The following is a 23,529-nucleotide window of genomic DNA, read 5'->3' as shown; positions in this document are numbered from 1 at the left end:
ACCCAAAATTTTCCAGGTTAGCTGAGACAAGAATCCGGTGAGTACCATGACTTCAATGAGTAGCTTGGGGAATCTCTTTTACTGTGCCCCCAGAGGGTTCCAGTGTGCAGCCAAGGTGGAGAGCGGTATTCTCTTAATTTGCTTAGGAATTTCCAAGACTCATGGGAACATTCATAGGGAAAATTCAGCAAGTTGTTTGACATGGTTTCCTTACAAGGACTGACCAGGGTGGATGATCAAATTTTTCAGTTGAGAAGTCCTTTTGATTTAGAACCAAACTGAATGTTGACTTGCATCTCTAGAAGAGAAACTGGTCATGGCTGTGGGGCCCAGAACCCTGAGAGATGATAAGCATTTGCAATCTTGAGTGCTTATCTCCTCCAGTATCTGGCCTTCTTGCATTTATAAAGTAAATCGGGAAATCTCACCACAACAGGCTTTCCTGTGAGAAGACTGGCATTTCCTGCCTGCGCCACTGGGGACAGGAATGGAGAGGCACATTGCTGATGCTCAGGCCTTCTATTTCAGCTCCTTTGCAACTGCTGGGGCAAGAAAAGTGGGCATCCACCAAGATCAACAATGGTGTGAGTTAGAGCTAAGCAGGCAATTATTTTCCAGACACACTTCTCATACAGCTTTCTTGTATGTAAAATAAGGAAAAAAAATCTGTAGTTACTTGTTTGAAACACACACACATTCACATACACGCACGGATGCACACATATCAGTATATGTGTGTTGCCTGGTTACTCAGCTGACATGAATCAATAAAACTGACATGCTTCTGAGAAGCCACCGCTAAATTGGTTATATTAAATGTAGGTCATTTTAATGCACTGGGGAAACATTTATATAAATTCTACAGTTTAGCAATTTAAAAATTTTGTAAACAAATGCCTTTGTAAAGAGAATTTTCTCTCCCCACTTCTCCCATTTATCTCTAGGGTAAATGTTATTCCCGTTTTAATACTTGGGCTATCGAATAGGTCATCCATGCTAATAAAAGACTTCACATGTTACTTCTGTCAAGCAACAGCATGCATGTATGTAAAGACCTGATCTTATTCTATTGTTATAACATTTATGTGATATATTTCATGTAGCGCTAGAGTCATATGTGATTGGAAAGGACCCTAGAGAGATTCATGCTCAGTTGGCAGGTGAAGAAACAGAAGCTGAAACAGACATCACTTCCTTTTGCATGGCAACACTTATGTTATTTCATTCTTAACAAGTGACGTAATTATTATCACCATTTTTTATGTGGCAAAAACAGAATCATGTGAGAATCTTGAGTCCTGAGCGTCATCTTTTATACATTATCTAAGTTATGTGTTGTAGACGTTATCTAAGTAACTGTATAAGTAATTTGTATAAGAACAAAAACTGTCTTTTAACCTCTGACTTCCTATTTTCTTGCTGAGTTTCTATCAACATGCTCCATGAAATACACTGACCTTCCATCTCCTTTAGGGGGCAGCGGAATGGCTCACTTTCCACGCCAATTCACGGTTTCATGACTCCTTTCCTCTCTTTCCATGTTTAAAATATCCAAGGTTGCTTTCTATTTCCTTTGTTTTCATCCCAGGAGGAAACTGCAGAGATAGTAGAACTAGTTCATACATACCCTTCACCTGACTTCCCTAATGTCACCACATCCCATAAGCATGGCACAATTATCAAAACTTAGCATGAGCACAACACTGCTAACTAAACCACAGACTGTTTCGATGTCATCAGTTTCACTGCAGCATCCTTACCTATTCTAGGATCCAGGGTCTCATGCTGCACTCAATTGTCAGGTCCCCTAACCTCTTTCCATCTATAGTCGTTGCTTGGCCTTTCTTCCAGTTTCACCACCTTGACATTTCTGAAGAGTATTAGTGAGGTACCATGTAGAATCTCTCTCAAGTTGGGTTTATGAGATGTTTTCTCATGATTAGATTGAGTTATGTATTCTGGGGCAGAAGGCCACTGAGGCAATGTGCCTTTTGCACACATCATTCTGGACGGTGCATGATATTGACAGGTCTTACTACTGTTGATATAATAATCTTGAGAACTTGGTCAGAGGATGTTGGCCAGGGTACTTCCCTATAGAGTTACTATATTTTTCCCTGGGCAATTAAAATGAATTTGGGGAGAGATACTTTGATACTATGCAAATATCCTATTCTTCCTTATTCTTTGGTTTACTGATTGTAGCAGTTGGTTGTAGATTTCACCTTGAGCAATAATTACTGTGGTGTTCTAACCATGATTTCACTCATGTCTTCTACACTTGTTAATTGGGATTCCTTTGAAAGCATTGTCCCTTCTCCTTCTTCTATTTTGTCTCTCCCTTTCTCCCTCCTACCCTTCCTCCCTCCCTATTTTCCTTCCTTTCTTTCTGTATGAACTCATGGATATTTATTTTATTCTTTGGATTGCAATCCATGACTATAATTTATTTTATTGCTCAATTGTTCCATTTTGGGTCACCGGGGGCTCTCTCAGGTTGACCCCTATATCTTTTTGACCTGCTCATCCTTCTTGAAGTTTTTCCTTTAGCATCTCCTTACTTGCTGGCACCTCACAACACTTCAGGATTACCTTGTATTTTCCCTGCCCCAGCCCTGGAGTCATCTGCTTCTCTAAGGAGCCCTGTTTCCATGTACTCAGAATGGTATTTAAAAACCAAGATTTGGCAATTATTTGTGCCCCTTGCTACCTGGTGTTACTGCCTCTAGGCCCTTTCAACAGACAGAGCGAGGAAATACACATATGCATATTAACCTAAATATACACACACTCTATTTCTTTCTGTGCTTCCCTACCTGTGTCTTAGTCGGCTAGGGCTGTCATAATAAAACACCATAGATGGGGTGGCTTAAACATCAGAAACTTTTTCTCACAGTTCTGGAGGCTGGAAGTCTGGGATGAAGGTGCTGACTGGGCTGGTTCCTTCTGAGGCCTCTCTCCTGGGCTTGCAGATGGCTGTCCCCTTGCTGTGTCCTCACATGGTCTTCTCTCTATTCAGACGCATCCCTGGCGTCTCTCCCTTCTTACAAGGACACCTGTCATCTTGAATCAGGGCCCTATCTTTATGATCTCATTTAACCCCAGTTACTTCCATAAAGGCCCTGTCTCTAACTACAGTCCCATTGTAGGTAGGGCTTCAACATCTGCATGATATAGTCCATAACAATCTGAATAGATATTTAAAAATGAGGTAATGCCAATGTCTCCAAAGCCAGTCCAGTGCCATAAAGCTCATGTTTCCTCTTTGCTTATTTGTGATTTCTTTCTCCAACAGTGAGAAACCTGGCACTTATTATCTATAATATATTTATTTGTTTGTTCAACCATAGTATACCTATGCAGTCATTTTGGGATTACTAATCCATACCCTTGGGAGAAACAGATTCACCTAACTTAAAGTACAGTATTTACACGTGGTTCTTTTTGGTTTTAGCCTTACAGTATCTGGTCAACACACTGTTTCCCAGAGTTATCTAGGGCATCTTTGTTCCTCCACCTTTTGGTGTGGTTACATCATTCATTTGTAATTCAGTTGTCATAGTCTGCATTCCATCTAGGTTCCCCTGAAATCGGGGTTGAGTTTTAAAGTTTGTAAAAAGACAGATTCACTCTTTGTGGTATTCATTTCTATGATTCTGAAAAATGCATGGTGTCAACACAGAACTATAAAGCCATTCCATCACCCCCAGATTCTCCTGTGCTGCCCTTCTTCCTGTCTCCAAGCCCTCACAACCACTGGGATTTGTGTTCCAGCCCCAGAGTTTTGCCTGTTTCACAGTGTCACATAAACGGAGTCATACACTATGTAGCCTTGGGTCTAGCTTCTTTCACTTTAGCAAAATGCATTTCAGATTCATTCATGTTGTGCTTTGAAGTGACAGCTGTCCTTTTCATTGCCTAGTACTATTCCATTTGGCCACATTTTACTTCTTCATTCACCTACTGAAGGACATTTAGGCTGTTTACAATTTTTGGTGAATATGAACAAAGCTATAAACATGTGCATACAGGTTTTTAGTAGTATGTAAGTTTTAGATTTGCTTGAGTAAATGGAGTAGGTTTTCTGGGCTTTATGGCAAGGGAACATTTAGCTGTATAAAAAATTCTTAAACTGTTTTCTGAAGTGACTACTTTCCAGCATTTGGTTTTAATTTGAATATCCTTAGCAACTAATAATGCTGCACATCTTTTCATATGTGCTCTTACATCCATACATCTTTGGAGAAGTGCTTTTTCAAATCTTTCTTTCTTTTCAGATGCCCAATATTTCGTTGTTTTGTTCTTACTGTTGAGTTTTGAGAGTTCTTCATATACTCTGAAAACACATCTTTATCAGATTTGTGTTTGCAAATATTTTCTTCCACTTTATGGCTTGTCTTCTCTTTTCATGAAGTTTTTCTCCAAAGCAAGAGTTTTAAATCTTGATACAGTCCAATTTATATATATTCTTTAATGAATCTCGCTTTTGTTGTCATATCTAAAAACTCTTTGCTATACCCAAAGAGATGCAGATATTCCTGTACATTTTTGTTCTAAAAGTTTGATAGCTTCAAATTTTACATTTAAGTCTATGATCTACTTTGAATTAATTTTTGTGTAAGGTGTGAGGTGTGTGTAGTGGCTTATTATTTAATTAGTTGATTCATTTTGCCTACAGATAGCTAACTGTTCCAGCACCATTTGTTAAAAAGACTTTTCCATTTATTGAACTGCCTTAGTACCTGTGTCAAAAACCAGTTGACTGTATTTATGTGGGTCTGTTTGTGAGTTCTGTATTCTGTTTCACTCATCTATGTGTCTCATCTTTTGCCAATACCATGTTGTCTTGATTACTGTAGCTTTATAGTTAGTCTTGAAATCACAGTGTGTGTGGATAGCGTGAGTCCTGTGACTTTGTTCTTTTGTGGGATTATTTTGGTTATTCGAGTGTCTTTGTTTTTTTGTATAAATTCTAGAATCACCTTTTTGATATCCCAACAAGATCACTGCTGTTGTGATAGGGATTGTGCTGACTCTATAGCAAAACTGAGGGAACTGATATCTCATCCATATTGAAAAACAGAAGCATTTGAGTGCATAGTTTAGGGAATTTATATGTTTAGCACTGCTATTCATTTCTGCATCTGATCCTGTTGTGCTATTTTTGTTCAACTTTGTCACAAATGGCTAAGATGAGCCATAAATACCAATATTTAACACCACATAAATGGTTCAGGACTGAGATATAAAATATAAACATAAATTTACCCTGGGTGATTAAGAGCCATAAGTCTCCAGAGATGTGAACAATCACGCAATGCTGCACACACACAGACTTATTTGTCCCTATGTTTTGATTATATATGCAATGAAAAAGAACATCTCTCCTTTTTTTCCTACTGAAAAACTCCTTGACGAAAGAAAGATATGTAGAAATTTGAGTATATATTAAAGGTTCAAAATTGATTGACAAACAGTGCTGTCAAGAATGATTTAATAATTACTGTTAAACCACCATCACTAACAGTACAGTGAGGTAATATAGTGTGGTGGTTAAGATTCCAGTTTTTGGTCAAATAGATGTAGGTTTGTGTAATGGATTTGCTATGTACTGTCTGTATGACCATGGCCAATTACTTAGCTTTCCTAAGCCTCAGTTTCCCCATCACTAAAGTAAGGATAGTAACAAAGGACTCTAATACGTCAAAGAGTTCTAATAAAGATTATTTTATGTATAAAAATCCTTAGCACAATGTCTGGAACTTAATTCTCAAAAAATATTTATCTTAAATGTTTCAAATATTTTTATTATAATTGATGAAATTTGGTTATACCAAACTCTAAAGAATCCAGTAGGGACAGTTGCCAAAGCATACCTATTCTGAAATGCAGTAAGATCCCTAGAACTTTTAATAAAAAGATCACTAAGTTATTGCCATTGAAATCAGTCTACTTGTAAGGGGTATATTCATAAGTTGTCATTTATTAGAAAAACTGAAAGTACAGGTAACTGAATGCTGACTGATTTTTAAGCAGAGCTAGGCAGCATGATGTTCTAATAGTTTTCTTAAACTAATTATTAATATAAGAAAGCTCCCTTTAGTTTATGGGCGCACACATATACATACATACACACACATTGTGGTGGGTTGAAAGTGAGTTGTGTTTGGCTTTAGGAATTCATCTAGTGCAATTTAAAAACAAACCTGTTTCGCTGCTTTAAAAAAAAATCGTTTACCTTCTTATTACTTTTGCATGATTGTAAGAAAATGAAAAACGCTGCCTCTACTGAGCCCAAACGTTCATCATCTAGGTGTAGACGTGTCATCCTGTGGCTCCCATACCTGTGCAGAGGCAGATCTAGCACAGAAAAGAACCTTTGATTGTGAGGTGTTGATAAAAGGTGTCTCTATCACCCTCCGTAAAACTTTGTCCTTCTAATTTTAGATCCATAATATGTCAGTGTTTGTAAAAACTGAGGACAAAAAGGAGGAGAAGTGTATTCAGATTTTTCCATTTGGCCAGGAGCGTGGCTGGACCACACCACCTGATTCTCAGCCCAGACTTTTGTGCATGACTTGACTCTCTTGAGTCAGGGTTTCAGGAAGCTCAGGTCAGCCCCTCAATGGTGACTGGGCAGCGTGGCTAGTGGGGATCCAGACCCAGTTCACAAGGAGTTCAGGAAATGCAATGAGCCATCTGAGCCCTAGAGGATTTGTTCAGGTGCAAGCCCAGCTGGGGGCTTTGGGACCTGGAAGAGTTTGAAGCACCCTGGGCTCTCCATGGTGGGTAAGTTTAAGTCTCTCTTCTCCGATTCCATTTCCTGCCTCTAACTGCCACAGCTTGATCGTTGACACTTAGCCACCCGTGACTGTTGAGGGAAATAGAGGGAAAATTGAGCTGCAGCATTCATCTCCTCTCCTGGCACAAGGGGCAGGGCTCCAGATAACTGACCCCCAGCCAGCGCTTGTCACTCAGTGCCACCCTCCGTTTTAAAACCATTCTGCTAGGATCCTGGCACAGAGATTCTGAGAACGTTGAAGAAGAGCTCCTTCTGCACTTAATTTTTTTTTCTTTAAACTCTGCAATGGGGACCTCAGACTGTGATGGAGAAAGGCAAAGCAATGCAGAATACAAGCATGATGTTTAATTCCAGGGAGGGGGCCCACAAGTGAATCTCGAGAACGGGAGATCAGGCATGCCTTTGCCCTGGGAGTTATCTAGGGCTGGTCTCCTAGACATTCACCTCTGCTCTTTGATCGCTGGGAACTTACACGAGCCATTCTCCCCCGACCTGGGCCTCTGTTTTCTGGTTTCTAAGTGGGGTCACTACCTGCCATTGGAATGAGGTGAGGATGGCCATGGGTAGCAGAGGTCCCAAACAAACATTCAAGGTCCGTGTGTAGAGAACTATGACTTAAAAGTGGATTCAAATAATTCACTGATAGCTAAGAATACCCTGTTGACACAGGCCTGTCTGCACCCTCTGAGTTTTCATTTTTACGTGCAAAAATTTATGTTTTCCCATTTTTGTTGGCTAGGGTTCTGTTATTTGAAGGTAAGGTGTGGGAAGTCCTTCAGAGCTTCAATGGGAGACAGGGAATCGGATATAGTTTTTCTCTCTGGAAGGAACTTTCATCGAGATTTAACAAAAAAATGTTTAGGTTCTGCTTGCTACTGTAACCTCTAGTCTTCTGCCAAATGGCAACACAACAAAGAAAGCCTCCTTTTCAAGTTTCTGTTAATAAAACAACACAACGCAAGACAAATAAACAGAAACAGAAGGCTTGAGCTCACATAACTCCGGAAGCACATGTGTGGTGCGGACTGAGGAGGAGCTGCTCAGCTCGGAAGGGTAGAGGCCGTGCTCAGGAGGCCACTGCATCTCGGACCTGGGCCTGAGATCCACGACCCACTGAGCACATTCCTCAGAAGAAATAGCAGGTCTAAGAAAATCTCACAAACAAGTGGCTTCTTTTTGTTCTTTTGAATACCCCAACCTCCCACCCCCAATCTTGGGGTGTTTTGCTCACGGAGCTTTGAGTTGGTGATTTGAGTTTCTGGAGGATCTAGCTACAGACATGCTGGTTGAATGGTTCTTCACTTAGTGTAGAAAGAGTGGATGTGGCTGGAGGGGTGGTGGGGCAGGTGGTTCAGGAGCGTTTGGGTAGAAATCAATGGGTAGGCTTATTTAGGCCAGCCTTCTCTGGCTTCTGTTCTTTCCTCAGGGATATTATTTCTCAGGACTCTCCCTTGATTGGGGGAGGGCTTGAGCCTTGAGCTAGAATGAAGGGGAGGGGAAGGCTGCAGAGGAGTCCGCTGCATGCAGGGCCGGGGTCTGGGGGTCCTGCAGGGAAGGACCTGGGAAGCTCGTCTGCTCTTGTTGCTGCCCCTTCCCACCCATTGCGCTTCTGGGCATTGCTCAGAGAGTAATGTAGCAGCAAAACCTCCCCATCCACTCCACGCTTCTCTTCCTCCTCTTTTCTTCTTCAACTGCCTTCCACCAGGACAAGCAGGCTTTCCCCACGGCATTGAACTTAAGCCCTAAACCCATGAAGGAAGCATTTCCCAGTAGTCATTTGTCATAGGCATGCAAGGAAGGGTTCTCAGGGCACGTCTTCAGGCAATTACAAGGCAGTTTCTGTGGATCAGCTGCTGCTAAAACCTGGAAACAAAGAGTAACCCCAACACTTGAAGAGCTGCTGAGAATTTATGATATTTCAGAGGAGGAACTGTTCATGAAAGGCTGATGAGCCATCTTCTTTGCAACGTGTTAAATAACAAACACAGGGTTAGAGCTGCTTTTTGTTACTTGGAAATGACAGGAAAGGCCACAAAGCAGTTGGTGTAAAGGCTTTGTCTTCGGAATCCAGCTACATGGGATTTTCATCTTCTGGAGTATCTCATGCATCTAGCTTCTCTTCCTTCAGACCTGTGGTTTCTCTTGTTTTAGATCAATGTCTCCAGGAGATCTTCTGGAGTGTATGATTCAGTTTTCTAACTCCTCAAATTGTACTTCCTTGTTGAGGGCTTTATTAGATTCATCTAAATTTTTTTTTTTGGATGATCACCACAAAGAAAGTAGATGCTGGACATTGCCCCCAATGGGAAGTTTAAGCCTTGGAAACTGTAAAGGGTTTGATGGCTGCCTATCTGTCTTCCTTCCCTTCCGGAGCGAGCCTTAGCACACTGCATACCTCTTCCCTGTGCCTGCGTTTCTCAGGACAGTTGAGCCATCCTCAGCCCCAGGGATGGGCTATGATCTGAGCACAGAGATCAGGGCGATTCCATCCTGCTTGAATACATTTGGGTCAAGAGTGGTCATGCAACCTCACTCTGTTTGGAGCAAAGATTGCAGAGGTTTCTGTGAATGTTCTTTCTCACTTTTAAGAGGAGCACTAAATAGCCACTTTCTTTCTCTGCCTCAGTTTCTGCTGGTGGCCATTTTATGACCATAAGGGAAGCTGTTCTGGGAAAAAAGCTGATGTCCAGGGGAAGACAGCTTGAGAGGCTCTCTAGGAAATGTAGCCAGAGTCCTGACTGCATGTTCTTGGAATCTGGCCAACCCCTGGATATCCAGTTATATGAGCAAATAAAATTCCTTATTTTCAAGCCATCTGAGTCAGCTGAAAGCATCCTAATCAATCTAGGTAGGGGTTTAGACTCTCAGCATGGCACAGGGTGGGCCTGCTGAGAGAGAACCCGGGTAGGCACCCAAGGATCTTGCCTAGAATTCTAGGCCACCATGTACAGCTCATGTGTCCAGGAACAAGTCTGGTCAACCCTCCATGTTTCAGGATTCTCTCCATGTTACAGGAGTGTGATAATCTCTGTATCTATGTCACAAGGCTGAGTGAGGATCAGGTATGTCAAAGCTTCACACTTGTGTAAATTGCTGCTATTAGCATCATTTGTCACTTCAACCTGTTATTCCATTATCATGAAAATGACAGCAGCTAACTTACTGAGATATTATTAAGTATCAGGCCCTGTGCTCATTGCTTTAGTGACTTAACTCATTTAATCTGCATTGCTTTCCTATAAAGTATACTATGATCTCACTTAGCAGATGAAGGAATAGCATTAGAAAAATTAATATGATTGCCAAAACATGTGCTTAGGAAATTGTCAGTTCCAAAAATGCCACCAGTCCCAACTTCTGCATTAGATTTACGCCCATTTTCTGTGTTTTACCACTGATGCCGCCGTTATCTAGCTTCTGCTTAAGACCTTAAGTTACTACAAATTTCCCCTTCGCAATTAGCTTCTGGACTTATTTACTGCACTCAGAAAAGAAATCAATTGTGCTAGAGTTGGTTTACACAACACTTCTAGAAGCTTGTGCGTGTGTGTGTTGGAGTAATAATGGATATAGGAGGTGCTTCAAATATTTTGAGCCTATTAAAATGAATGCACTTGCTGGGATCACGTCTGTGACAGTGACTTGCTGGTTACAAATTGTAGCTGTAAGTGATCTTAGGTAGAAACAGATTTAGAGCAATAAGGGAGGGCCTCCTTACTGTCTAGACCAACAGTTGTCAAGTGGAGACACTTTTGCACCCCTCAACCCACAGAGGACTATTGGCAATGTCTGGGCCCATTTTGACTGTCACAGCTAGGAGGTAATGGTGTGCTGTCAGCATCTACTGTCCAGAGATGCTCCTCGACGTTGTCCAGTGCCCAGGACAGTTCCCACAACAAAGAATTATCCAGCCTCAAATGATAACAGCACAGGTGAGGAGAGAGCCTGGTCTAGTCCCAAGGACCGGTGCTGAGCTTTTCTTTCTATGCCTTTCCTGCTTGGTTAGGAGTCAAGCAACCCAGTCTGTTCTGGGTGCTGTGGGAGTGTCCTTGGGACATTCACATGTTGACACTCCCAGGGAGGCTCAGCAAAGTCTTGGAGCCTGGCCAGGTGTCCTTCTACTAGAAAAGCCACAGGCTTTTTGCAAGACACTGAGGATGAGAGGCTCTTACCTGAAAGAGTTGAGGTCAGCTGAGATGCACCTCCTGAACGGTGTGGGATGGGCGTCACATGTTCAGTTTCTCCTGGGGCCCCTGGTGCAGGTAGCCACTGGTGGTGCCTGCCTGTCTCTGTGTGAGTTCCTCTCTCTCCTACTTATTCCCTTCGGTTTACTTCTATGGTCTTGCCCTCTGACAATTCCAAGGTCCTGACCTGAGCACCTTTGCTTCTCTACTGCCAACCCAAGTTACTGTGACCAAGTCTCTTTAGGGTAGAGAGTACGGTCATTTTCTTCTCATTTTAATTCTCTCTCTCATCTTTGCTCTGACACACACGTTGCGTCCTGTTACACTGAGGACTTTCCCTTTTGATTCCCAAGAGCTTAGATTAGAACTTTAAAAAGAGTAGAATAATCGACTTTTTTTTTTAAATTATCTTGCTGTTGAAGTAAAAAATTTCCTAGCCATGTGGATACCGCCGAATAACTGGGACATTCAGGACATACAACAAAGAAAGAAAACCACGAAGATGAATATGTCAAGATCTTATTTCACTACATCAGAGATTTCTTAAGTTCTTTTTCCCCTATACTTTGGAGTTAGGAAGGAGGTAGTGGTGGTAGAGGACAGTTTTATGGGTTTAACCAGATGTTAGAGACATCTGGTAACTAGATGTTTGTTTTCTAAGCATTTTTGAATGTTACGCTCAGAGGATGGGAACTGGGAGTTGAACAGTGGCTGCTGTGGCCACTCGAATAGACAGCATTTCCTCTGAGACTAGAGACGAGGAGCAGGAGGAGTACAGGTGGTTTTGGCCAGGCTGAAGGTCACTTTTACCTTTCTGTGCCTACATTTCTTTATTTGAAGACAAGATTCTACCTATCCATGGTATAATAACCAAAATGATTCTAGCTATAATTTACAGAGGTCTTGTAATATGACAGGAATTGTACTAAATGCTTTGCTTCTATTTTTTTATTTACATTCAGTTCTCATGTGCTAGAATCTGTGATACTCTGTAGAGATGGCTTCTAACTCTTGTAGACTTTACATCATTCTCTTTCTCCATGATTTGGGTGGATGTCATTCTTTAGACTTAAACATGCAGTTCACACATTTAGGAATATTATTGTCACCAACCCCAGTATAATATTGTTTGTTTTCCCACATGGTATTGATTATTTTTCTTAATTTATCTAGACTGATTAGTCCAATGTCTCAGAAAAGTTGCTGGGTTAAGGGTATTCTGTGGACTGTAAAAGTCTTCATGTGAAATGAACTTTCCCATCCCAGAGTCAAAACTTGGGAACTTAGTGTTATAAACTCCAGGTTCCAGCAAGGTGAATCAATTGATATCTTTGAAGAAATGGATAGACATTTTTGGAGGAATTATCTCTTAGACTTGAGTCTTCGTTCCATCAAAGGTAGCCTTGGGGAATATATTGGATATGTGGATTTGAAGGACAATGGAAGATTGTGAACAGTATTGTAGCTCTTCCCAAACACTATAGCCAACACTGTGGGACTGTTGTCCCAGTGAACTATAGGTGGCTTCTAATAGGAGATGCCTAGAGTTAGAGGTGGTCAGTGGCAACAGGGAGAAAGTTCTGAGATATATTGTAAAGAAGCAAAGATGGATGACATATGTTGAGGGAAACTAAATCCAGACAGTCTTTCAAGGAAAAGAGTAGTGGGTTGAATATAAGTAGAAGGAAAAATTCAAAGGCTTAGAAGGGGGGAGAGGAGCTTGACCAGGGGACCAGAGCCCAGTGGCCCAGCTGGGCTCTAGAAGAATCTGGGAGATGCAGATCAGAATAAAACCCTTGTTAGTGGTCCAGATACCACCCCCCACCCCCCATCCTAGTTACAGTGGAGCAACCCTTGGAGGATGCAGTACAGAACCTGGTATGATCTGTGATCCAGGGCTAGAGAATTGGCGACACAAATGAGCAAGCCTGTGCCGTGAGGGCTCTCTTGCCCTTTGAGCTCCAATGGGATCTGTCGTTTGAGGACTAGAGACTTACGGCAACTCAGAGGATTTGCAAGGCCACGGCCTTGGAGGAGGAGGGCTTACCTGTGCTCGAATGGGCACAAGCAAGCCACAATCAATGCCTTATTTTCTTAAACTGGTAGGAAGGATTTGATTTGTTAGGAATGTCCTCAGCTTCAGAGAGTGGGGAGGGGTGCAGAGTGGGTGAACAAGGCTAAGACATACAGTGCAAGGCAAAGTATTTTGGAAGTTTCTCTGCACAATGACATGTACATACCTCCTATGCTTTTAGGAAAAGAAAGTGACCCTAAAACAAACATGCAAAAATGTCAGGAGTTTTGAAAAAGTTTATAAAGCAACTCTGAAGACCAAAGAGACCTGAAAGAATTCACCTCTTACTTCCCCCACTTTTCTGACATTTGTCTTCAGTGTCAAGCGGCCAGGGAGATTGAGAACTGACTGCAAAGCAGGACCTCCCGGCTTTTGTCACATCCCATGAAGGGGAAGGCTTTTCTAAAACTTGGAAATCTTACAACTCAGAAGGATAGTTTGTGAATGGATTGTTATAATAAGCAAAGAAAACAGAATGATTACCTTCTATGAGGTCAAATTTAATATACAGTTTAAATAGTCTTACCACTTAGGATCAACCAAATATTTTCAACTCTATAAAGTTTCCATTATTTCATTTAGCCAGAGAAATCTGCCAACTAATATTTTACTAAGCCTGAAAAAATTTTAACTAGCCCTTTCCATATCTGTTAAGTTCAAAAAGATGATATAGTTCATGTTTCAATACTCCATAAAGTTTAGTCCTAGAAATGTGGATTATATTTTCAGTATTTATTAGCTTTTTTCTTTGTCTTTTGACTTATTTTAGGCCCATGGACATGTGCTTTTATTGAATGATAGGCTTAATTCATGAATTAAGTCTGGATGAGTCTTGGGTCTTCTTATTCATAAAGATTGTTTAAGATGAAAGGCATTAAAATAAGGTAGATTTCAGATATGTAAGCATCTGTTTAATACAGCCCCTCTCTATATTACTTATTTCTGGTGCTGGGTATCAAAGAAAAAAAATGAAAAGTCGGCACTGTTCTCTTAAAAATACGTCAGGGCCCCCAACTCTTTAACAACACAGGAAATGTCAAATATTATATGGATATAAATAACTCAGTAAAACAGGGTTACAAGAACATCTGGCTTTGCACAGTTCCACGCACTCGGCTGGCGCAAAGATATTTCAGTAATACTATCCAGTCGCTGGGCTGTGTGAGACTGTGGGGCACAGGAGGGAATCTGAGTGTCGAGTGAAAAATGTGCTTGTAAAAGGGTCTGAGTTGTTATCTGTCTAATCCGTCCTAATCTGTTCAGTCATTTGCTCTGGGGGCTCTTGAGAGGGAACACTGACCCCCTCTGGAAGCCAATCTCTTAGACAGATACCCTGGAGCCCCAGGGTTAGGGACAGAGGGCAGAGGGTTAATGACCCTTGAGACACAACCCTCCCCCTACCGCCCCCGCAATGATATAACCTAAGAGATCATTTTTAAAAGGGACATCTCAATTTTCTGAGGAACGTGAAGCTTTAGCTCAGTTCTAACATTGTGGAAACAATTCGAAGGGGAAAAGGGTGACAAACGTCTCTTTCAGTTCTTTCCTGTTTTGCCCTCCCCCTGCTCGTCTCTGCGCGTTAGCTGCCCTCCTCTCCGCTGCATCGCGCTCTCCATGGACTTTCCTTCTGTCCTTCAGACCTGACTCCCTTGAATTCGGGCAAGCTACCCTAGGAGGAAAGCACTTTGTGCACTTCAGACTATTTGGCGTTTCTTTCACTTATACACGCTGAAAAGAGAAAGTAAAACCCACCAAAAATATACACAAAAACTTCACACAAGGCACTTAAGGTTTATGGTTTTCCTGCGTCTCAATTACAATGTTTAGCATTATTAAGAATAAGAAAGAGCAACGGTACCCACCTCAAAGGAAAGCAAAACCAAATGTAAGTGACAGGTATACCTTACATCCTTTTGGGCCCATTCCCAAATAACTCTTTTATTTATATATTCTGCTAATATTGGGTAAGTACCATGTGTCAAGCATTGTCGCAGGAAAAAACTCAAGGTAGAAACTCTTTCCTTGCCTTCAAGGAGCTTACAATTTAGTGGAGGAGTCAACACATGGAAATGAACAGTTGCAGTAGAATAGAATAGTATAGAATACAGTACAATACAATGCAGTGAGCCACAGCACATGACACCACACAATGCGATATGATACAATATATTCAAAAATAAAGTGAAGCACTGTAAGAAAATAAATTACTTGCTTAAATATCTCCTACCAACCTTTTGACTATCTTTCTACCCCTTCAAAAGTCTTTCTGGAAATCACTTGATCATCTATCAAAATCAAGTGTAGGTGGGGGAAGCATTGGGAGCCTGGCCGCTGAATGGCCATGCTACCCAGCACTGGTACAGGAAGTGGAGGTAAAGCTGATTTCTCTCTGCTGCACTTGGGGAAATTGTATTGAGCTGAAAGAAATTCCCTTGTTTGGAGTGCAGTGGGTGAGGAGGCATGATAATCTAGTTCTTGTAGTATTTCCTGAGACCCCAAAGTGCTACCCTTAAGGCATATCTTTCTGTGGTCTTTCTCAAATACCCTTTTGTATCATGAATCAATCGGTTAATTTAACTACTGGGTTATCTGCAGAGCACCACCTACGACGACGAGTAAAGGGCTGACAAGCCCTGGCTTTCAAGGAGCTCTGTCAGGTGCAGGGAAAACTGTGTAAATAGACAATGACAACACACTGTGGTAAGTGTTGGGGATCTGTGTCGGAGATTAGAGGAAGATAAAGAAAGATCTGGTTGGAAGGCAAAACCCCAAGGTGGATGGGTTGAAAGTCTTTCATATGTATCACAGTAATTCTCAAACTAAATATTCAGATGTTAATTGCATTTTGCATTAGAAATCATCTTGACTGGCTAGGTACTTCATTTACTTTCATTTTAAAAGGATGATTTTCCAATTGTTTTTCACTGTGTCCTCTGTAGACTTGACTTAAAAGGAATGACCAATTAGTCCCCAGAATTACAGACTCTACCTAGCCTGTATTAGTTCTCTACAACACCAAGAGGGTGCCTGCTTAGGTTTATTTGTTGGCTGGGTCCCAGCCCTGGCCCACTGGGCCCAGACGTAGATGAACACTGTTGAACATCACTAAGCAACCTGCTCTTCTGCTGGTTTCTTGCACCCATTCTCTCCTTTCTATTCTAGGGGTTTGAACAGAACAGACTGCCCCCAGACACCATTGAGATCATGACACAGGCCAGTACACTTCAGTAAATTCAAACTGACAGAAACCCCTGCCTTCTGCTATTGCAAAAGTGGCTTGGTGTAGCAAGACGCCAGCTCAGAGCCCTGGGCTGCCACTGAAGGTTCTTGGCCCTCTCTGCAGAGATGGGAGTGTCTGGAGGCTGAACGCCTTGGCAGGGTTGAGATAAACACTCAGGTTAAGGCATTTTTCATCTGTTTAACCAGATCTCATTATATTGTCAAACAAGACTGCAGTGCTCACAAGAAACAGCCATGGTATTCTTGCTGAGAGTTGGGATGAGAGGTAAGAATTTATTTTTTCCACTGAGGTTAGTTTGCCTGATGCTGGGATGCCAAGGAAAGTTTTCACTGGGAGGGAAGCGGGGGTGGAGATGGAGGGGTGGAGGGGGTAAGCTGTTGGAGACTTTAAAGGAAAGCCTGATGGCATTTCATAGTCCTGCCCTGACTGGTGTTGGGGAGAAAAGAGGACTTCAGTAATAATCTTGCCCATATCCTGCGCATAAAACTCCCTTGTCTAGGCCACCTGCAGAACCTATCCCTTATCAAATATTTCTTTGCTATGTTAGTCTCTTATGCTCCCCTCTGTTGACACTGGGAAAACGCCGCTTTGTTTTTCTTTTTTAAAAAAATAACTTCTCATCTTTTCCAGGATGAGTTAGTCCTGATGATGCTCAAAAATGAGGTAAACTATCATGCGACCCAGCCATCAGTCCAAAATGTATAGGAGTGGTGGTGGTGCGTGCGAAAATACAGCTAGTCCTACAAAGTGGTCTTACTGAATAATAGAACATCTGCATTTTAGAAAATCCAAACGAATGTCTGGGAAGTGAATCTTTTAACCACTGACTTCTATCATAATCCCACTTGATACTTGTATAGTGCATTTCACACTTTTGGCTCATTTTTCTCTTAATCATAAAACTGTGATGTAAATAGACAAAATTTAAGCCTATGCTTTATGCAGAAAATATTTGAGCTACTAGCTTGTGTGTATGATCCTACTACACTCCTCTCCCACTTCTGCAACAACTTAAATCTTCTCTGCTGTCTCGAGCCTCTACTACCCCCACTTCACCCCCACACCCTACAACAGATGATCCTGGGTCTTAGTTCACTGAGGAACAGAAGCTATCAGCTGGGAACCTCTTTAATTTTCTGCCACCAATCTGAATTTTATATCTGCTCCCATATTTCCCTTCTTCCTTCCTATGACAGTGGAGAAGGGTTTCTTATGTAGCTGTTCTACAGAGCAGAAAATGTGCAGAATGACCTGGGCAACTGTCCAATATCTTCCACCTAGTCAAAGCCAGCAACAGTATTTGAGATTAGATCTCTTGATTTTTGGTCCCAATACTCTTTTTCTTTCTTTTTCCACTTTTTAATAAACTTAATTTTTTTAGAGCAGTTTTAGGCTTACAATAAAATTGAGAGGAAGGTACTGAGGTTTCCCATGTAACCCCTGCTCTCATAATATCAACATCACTCACCAGAAAGGGACATGTTTCTTTTTAATCAAGGATGAACCTTTACTGACACATCAACACATCAAAATTACTCAAAGTCTATTATTTATCTAAGGTTTCATTCTTGGTATTGTATATTCAGTGGGTTAGGACAAGTGTATAATGACATATATCCATCATTATACATCATGCAGAGTGTTTTCCTTGCCCTAAAAATCCTCTGTGCTCTGCCTATTTATTTTACTTCTCCTCCAGCCCACACTCCTGGCAACCACCATCTTTTACTGTCTCCATAGTTTTGCCTTTTCCAGAATGTCATATAATTGGAATCATAGCATGTAGCCTTCTCAGACTGGCTTCTTTTGCTTAGAAATATGCACTTAAAGTTCCTCTATGTCTTTGCATGGCTTGATAACTCATTTCCTTGTAGTGCTGAATACTATTCTACTTCTGAATGTATCACAGCTTATCCATTCACCTACTGAAGTACAACTTGGTTGCTTCCAAGCTTGACAATTATGAACAAAGCTACCATAACCATCTGTGCAGGTTGCTGTGTGGACATCAGTCTTCAATTCTTTCAACACCAAGGAGTGTGATAGCTGGATTGCATGGCAGGAGAATGTTTAGTTCTGCAAGAAACTGCCCAACTGTCTTCCAAAGTGGCTGTACCATTTTTGCATTTCCGCCAGCAGTTAATGAGAGTTTCTGTTTCTCCACATCTTCGCCAGCATTTGATGTTGTCAATATTCTGGATTTTGGCCATTTATTAGGAATATGGTGGTATCTTGTTGTTTTAATTTGCATTTCCCTGATGACTTATGATGCAGAGCAGTTCTTCATACTCTTTCTTTTTTGCCATCTGTATATCCTCTTTGATGAGATATCCGTGAAGGTCTTTGGCCCATTTTTTAGTCAGGTTGTTTTTTTCTTATTGTTGAGTCTTAAGAGTTTTTTGTGTATTTTAGATAACTTTCCTTTATCAGGTATGTCTTTTGCAAATATTTCTTCACAGTGTGTGACTTGTCTTCTAATTCTCATATTGTCTTTCACAGAGCAGAAGTTTTTAATTTTAATGAAATTAATAATTTTTAATTATTTCTTTCATGGATCATGACTTTGGTGTTGTATCTAAAAAAGGCGTCATCATACCCAACATCATATAGGTTTTCTCCCATGTTATCTTTCAGGAGTTTTATATTTATATTTATATTTGATTTTATACTTAGCTCTATGATCCATTTTGAGTTACTTTTTGTGAAAAGTGTAAGAGTCTGTGTTTAGACTCATTTTTTTCAGCACCGTTTGTTGAAAAAAACTCTTTGTTCTGTTGTATTGCCTTTGCTCCTTTGTCAAAAATCAGTTGGCTACACTTGTATCGGTCTATTTCTGGCTCTATTCTGTTCCATGGATCTATTTTTCTCTTCTTCTGCAAATCATACTGTCTTGATTATTGTAGTTTTATAGTCTTGAAATAGGGTAGCACCTGTCCTCTAACTTTGTTCTCCTTCAATATTGTGTTGGCTTTTCTGGGCCTGTTGCCCCTCCATATAAACTTTAGGATCATTGTCAATATTCATAAATAATTGGCTGGGATTTTGATTAGGATTGCATTGAATCTATAGGTCAGATTGAGAAGGACTGACATCTTATCCATGATATGTCTCCATTTATGTGTCTCTTATTTGGCTTTTTCTTAAAAGTTTAATGGTTCCTCATATAAATCTTACATGTATTTTGTTATAGTTATACATATTATACTTTTTTTGGAACATTAATATAAATGATATTGTGTTTTTAATTTCAAATTCTTCTTGTTCATGGTTGGTATATAGGAAAGCAATTGACTTTTGTATGTTAACCATATATACTGCAACTTTACAATAATCTCTTATTGATTACAGGAGCCTTTTCCTTGATTTGTTTGGATGTTCTATATAAATGATGATATAATTTCCAACAAAGATAGTTTTATGTCTTCCTTCCCAATCTGCATACTTTTCTTTCCTTATTGCGTTAGTATTGTGTCCAGTATGATGTTGAAAGGAATTGTGAGAGGAAACATCCTTGTCTTATACCAATGCCCTTTTCACTGCATCTTAGGGCTTTTTAATCTTTTAAATTAGGCAAGCAAGTATTTTATGTTAAAATGTTTATAGCAGGCATGTCTGTCAAGCATTCATTCCCTTGTCCATTTCCAACAGCCCTGTATTTCTGTTTGGTGGTCTGTATGGTCTTTGGGAATCTGACTGGACCTCCAGCTCTACCTATGGAGAAATTAACTAGCAGCATCCCCCAGCCACAGTGATAGGTTTAGAATTAAGCTCGTGCCCTAAAATGCTCCAATTAGGGTGGACCACAGATGCTTTCTCTCCTTTGTTATGGTATGATGTAAGGATGAGAAGCCTGGAGCCACTGCAGCCATTTGCCACTATGAGGGAAGTAAATCTGGAGATGAAACTAAACACAGAAATAGACCAAGTATAAGATATTCACAGAAAATGAAATCAGGGCCCTGATTAAACCACAACCAAACAATCTCAGGTATGTTAGCCATAAATTCCTTTTACTGTGTAAGCCACTTTGAGTTTGGTTTTCTGTAACCTATAACAGAAAGCATACTTGACATGCAACCTCTTTTTGATTAATATATTTTTCTTACAAATAACTTAGAAAATTCTGAAAAATATAAAAAAGAAAATAAAAATCATAATTCTATTACCCAGAATAATTGTCATTACATCTTGGGGATTCCTGTCTAGTTTTTATTGAAGAGGAGGTAAAAATTACAGATTTTATTGTACAAAGCCTTATATCCTGATTTTTTCTCCAAAACATTATGTTTTATGAAAATGTACATGTCCTTATTTAATCATTAAAAAAGCTTTTTTAAATGGCAGCATGTTTAAACCATTTATATTTATTTCAGAGTGACTGAGATTGAACTGAACATTATTTATTTAGGTTTATGTTTTGTGTATCTTTTTATAATTTTTTACAAGTTCACTTTTTGTCACTTGTGTTATCTAAAATAGTTTTTAGATTTACTTTTCATTAAACAAACACTTATTGAGACTTACTACATGCCAGTGATGGACCCTGGGACAATGAGTAAAATCCAACAGCCGTCCTTGTCCTCTTGAGGCTCACAGGCTGGTGCCCAAAGCAAACGTAGGTCAGAGCTTTACAACGATGAATGCATTATCACACAATGATGCTTGTGTTAAGAAGGGAAATGTGTGTGGTGGGCCAACTGTGTAGAATACATCTAGACCTGTGGATAGACAGCGGGGAGGGCTTGTGAAGTTAAGGGGAGGTTTCCATGCAGAAATGATGGTCGAGTAAGTTAGGCAGAAAGCTGGAGTGAGGGAGGGCATGGGGTAGGGAGATCCTTCTCTGCACAAGAAAAAGAATGAGGAAAGGCCATTGTCAAGGCAGTGGCTAGGCACATCTGAGGAACTGGAAGGTCACCACAGTTGGAATGCAGGGAGTGGGAGGAGAGGGTTGGGGTGGGCCTGTGGGGAGGGTTGAGGTGGGCCTGTGGGGAGGGGTGGGGTGGGGCCGAGGGAAAGGGTGGTGGGGCAGAGTAGGGCGGAGGTGGATGGAGTTGGTAGAAGGGCAAGGACCAGACCAAAAAGGACCCTCTCTTTCTCTTTTTTTCTTTCTTTCTCCTAAGACACAAGGGAGGGAAGTCATCACAGAGTCTGGTCAGGGTGACAGCACAGATCTGCCACTGGGGAACCTCACTCGGGACAACAGATGGGCGGGTCCAGCTGGGAGGCCTCTGGGGAGGCTGGCGCTGGTCTGGTGGGTGGAGGTGGAGGCAGAGGTGAGGAGGTGGATGACTAGGAGATGGTGAGAGCCCCGGGAATGGGGCTGAGCCCTGGAGAGCTGTGGAGAATGGTAGCGAGGTGAGCAAGGGGCGTGGGTGCTGAGAGAGGGTGGCAGGTGTGGCCAGGAAAGACAGACGTGGGGACGCTGCGTGGAGTGGGCTGTGGGCTGCACTACCAGGAAAGGTCTAGGCTAGAGAAACACATCTTAAATCATCAAAGAAGAGATAGAAATTGTTGCAGTCATGAGCATGGAGAAGATTGTCCTTCACGAAGGAGAATGCGAGTGAGATTCCTACTCACAAAACGGACCCAGGCAGATCTTCAGGAGCACTGATTTTTTTTTTTAATTGAAGTATAGGTGATATACAATATTATATTAGTTTCAGGTGTACAACATAGTGATTTGAGAGTTATATGCATTACTAAATGCTCAGCACTAAAAGTTCAGTTAGCATCTGTCATCATACAGTTATTACACTATTAGGGACTATGTTTCCTATGCTGTACTTTCATCCCTGTGACTTATTTATTCTATAACTGGAAGCTTGTTGTTCTTTCTCCCCCTCACCTATTTCACCCATCCTCCCACAACACCTCCCCTCCAGCAGCTGCCAGTTCCTTCTCCGTATTTATGAGTCTGTTTCTGTTTTTCTTTTGTTTGTCTGTTTTGTTTTTTACATTGTACACATAAATGAAATCATATGAATTATCTTTCTCTGCTTGGCTTATTTCACTTAGCAATAACACTTCCAGCAAATGGCAAGATTTCATTATGGCTGAGTAATATTCCATCACACACACACACACACACACACACACACACACACACACACACCTTCTTACACGTCTCAGCATGTAAAGGAAGAGAATGCATCAAGAAATGCAGCGTCCTCACAGGTATCTAAAGCTGTGTAAGCCAGTGTGGATGAGGACTAAAAGTGTCTGTTAGATTCAGAGGCATTTCTACCTGTGGCGACCCTAGGAAGCATGATTTCAGAGAAGTGGTGGGGCAGAAGCCTGTCTGCTGTGATTTGCGGAGTGGTTAGGAGAAAATGGAATGGAGATGGTTTTTATGAAACTCTTCTAGGAATTTTGCTGAGAAGGAGAGCGGAGAGGTAGGGCTGCTGTGGTCTGTGTGCTAGAATCATGTGAGGCGCTTTAAAAAATCCCTTTGTCAAGGCCACTCTCCAAACCATTACATTAGAACCTCTGGCAGTTGGACCCAAGCATGGAGATAGTTTATAAAGCTCCCAGGTGGTTTTATTGTGCGATTTAGACTGACAAACACCATGTGAGAAGGAGATGTGGGTCACAAATAAATACAAATGTAAGGATTGCAGAGACTTGAACATACTTATTTGTTGATGGGAAGGTCCTGTGTGGGAGGGAAGAGAAGGCACAGTTGACTGTGAAATCCTGAGCTGGAGAGGAGAGAAAGGCCTTGGAAAGCAGTGGTTTATTCATTTGTGGAGTATAAAAACAAAGCAAAACAGAAGGAACAGAATAGTAGTGGACATAGACACTGAGAAGGGTCTAGTGGTTACCAAAGGGGAGGGGCTGGGAGGGAGAAGGGGATTAAGGGGCACAATAATTCACAGTCACAATATAGGTAGGGCACTGGGATGGTAGTGCAGCACAGAGAACACAATTAAGGACTCTGTAACATCTTACTATGTTGATAGACAGTGACCGCACTGGAGGGGGTGAGCAACTTGATAATATGGGTGAAAGTTGAACCACTGTGTTATATATTTAAAATCATCATAAGATTGTAGATCAATGATACTTTAATAAATAAAAAATAAAAATTTAAACATTAAAATAAAATAAAATGTCAATATTATGTTGATAATTGTGGGACCTAGATGATGGATGTATGAGGATTCACTATCTTATTCTTTCTACTTTGTGTATGTTCAACATTTTCCATAATAAAAAGGTTTTTTAAAGT

The sequence above is a fragment of the Manis pentadactyla genome, chromosome 13 (genome assembly GCF_030020395.1).
Source record: "Manis pentadactyla isolate mManPen7 chromosome 13, mManPen7.hap1, whole genome shotgun sequence".
NCBI lineage: Eukaryota > Metazoa > Chordata > Mammalia > Pholidota > Manidae > Manis > Manis pentadactyla.
Note: the sequence above shows the minus strand (reverse complement) of the source record.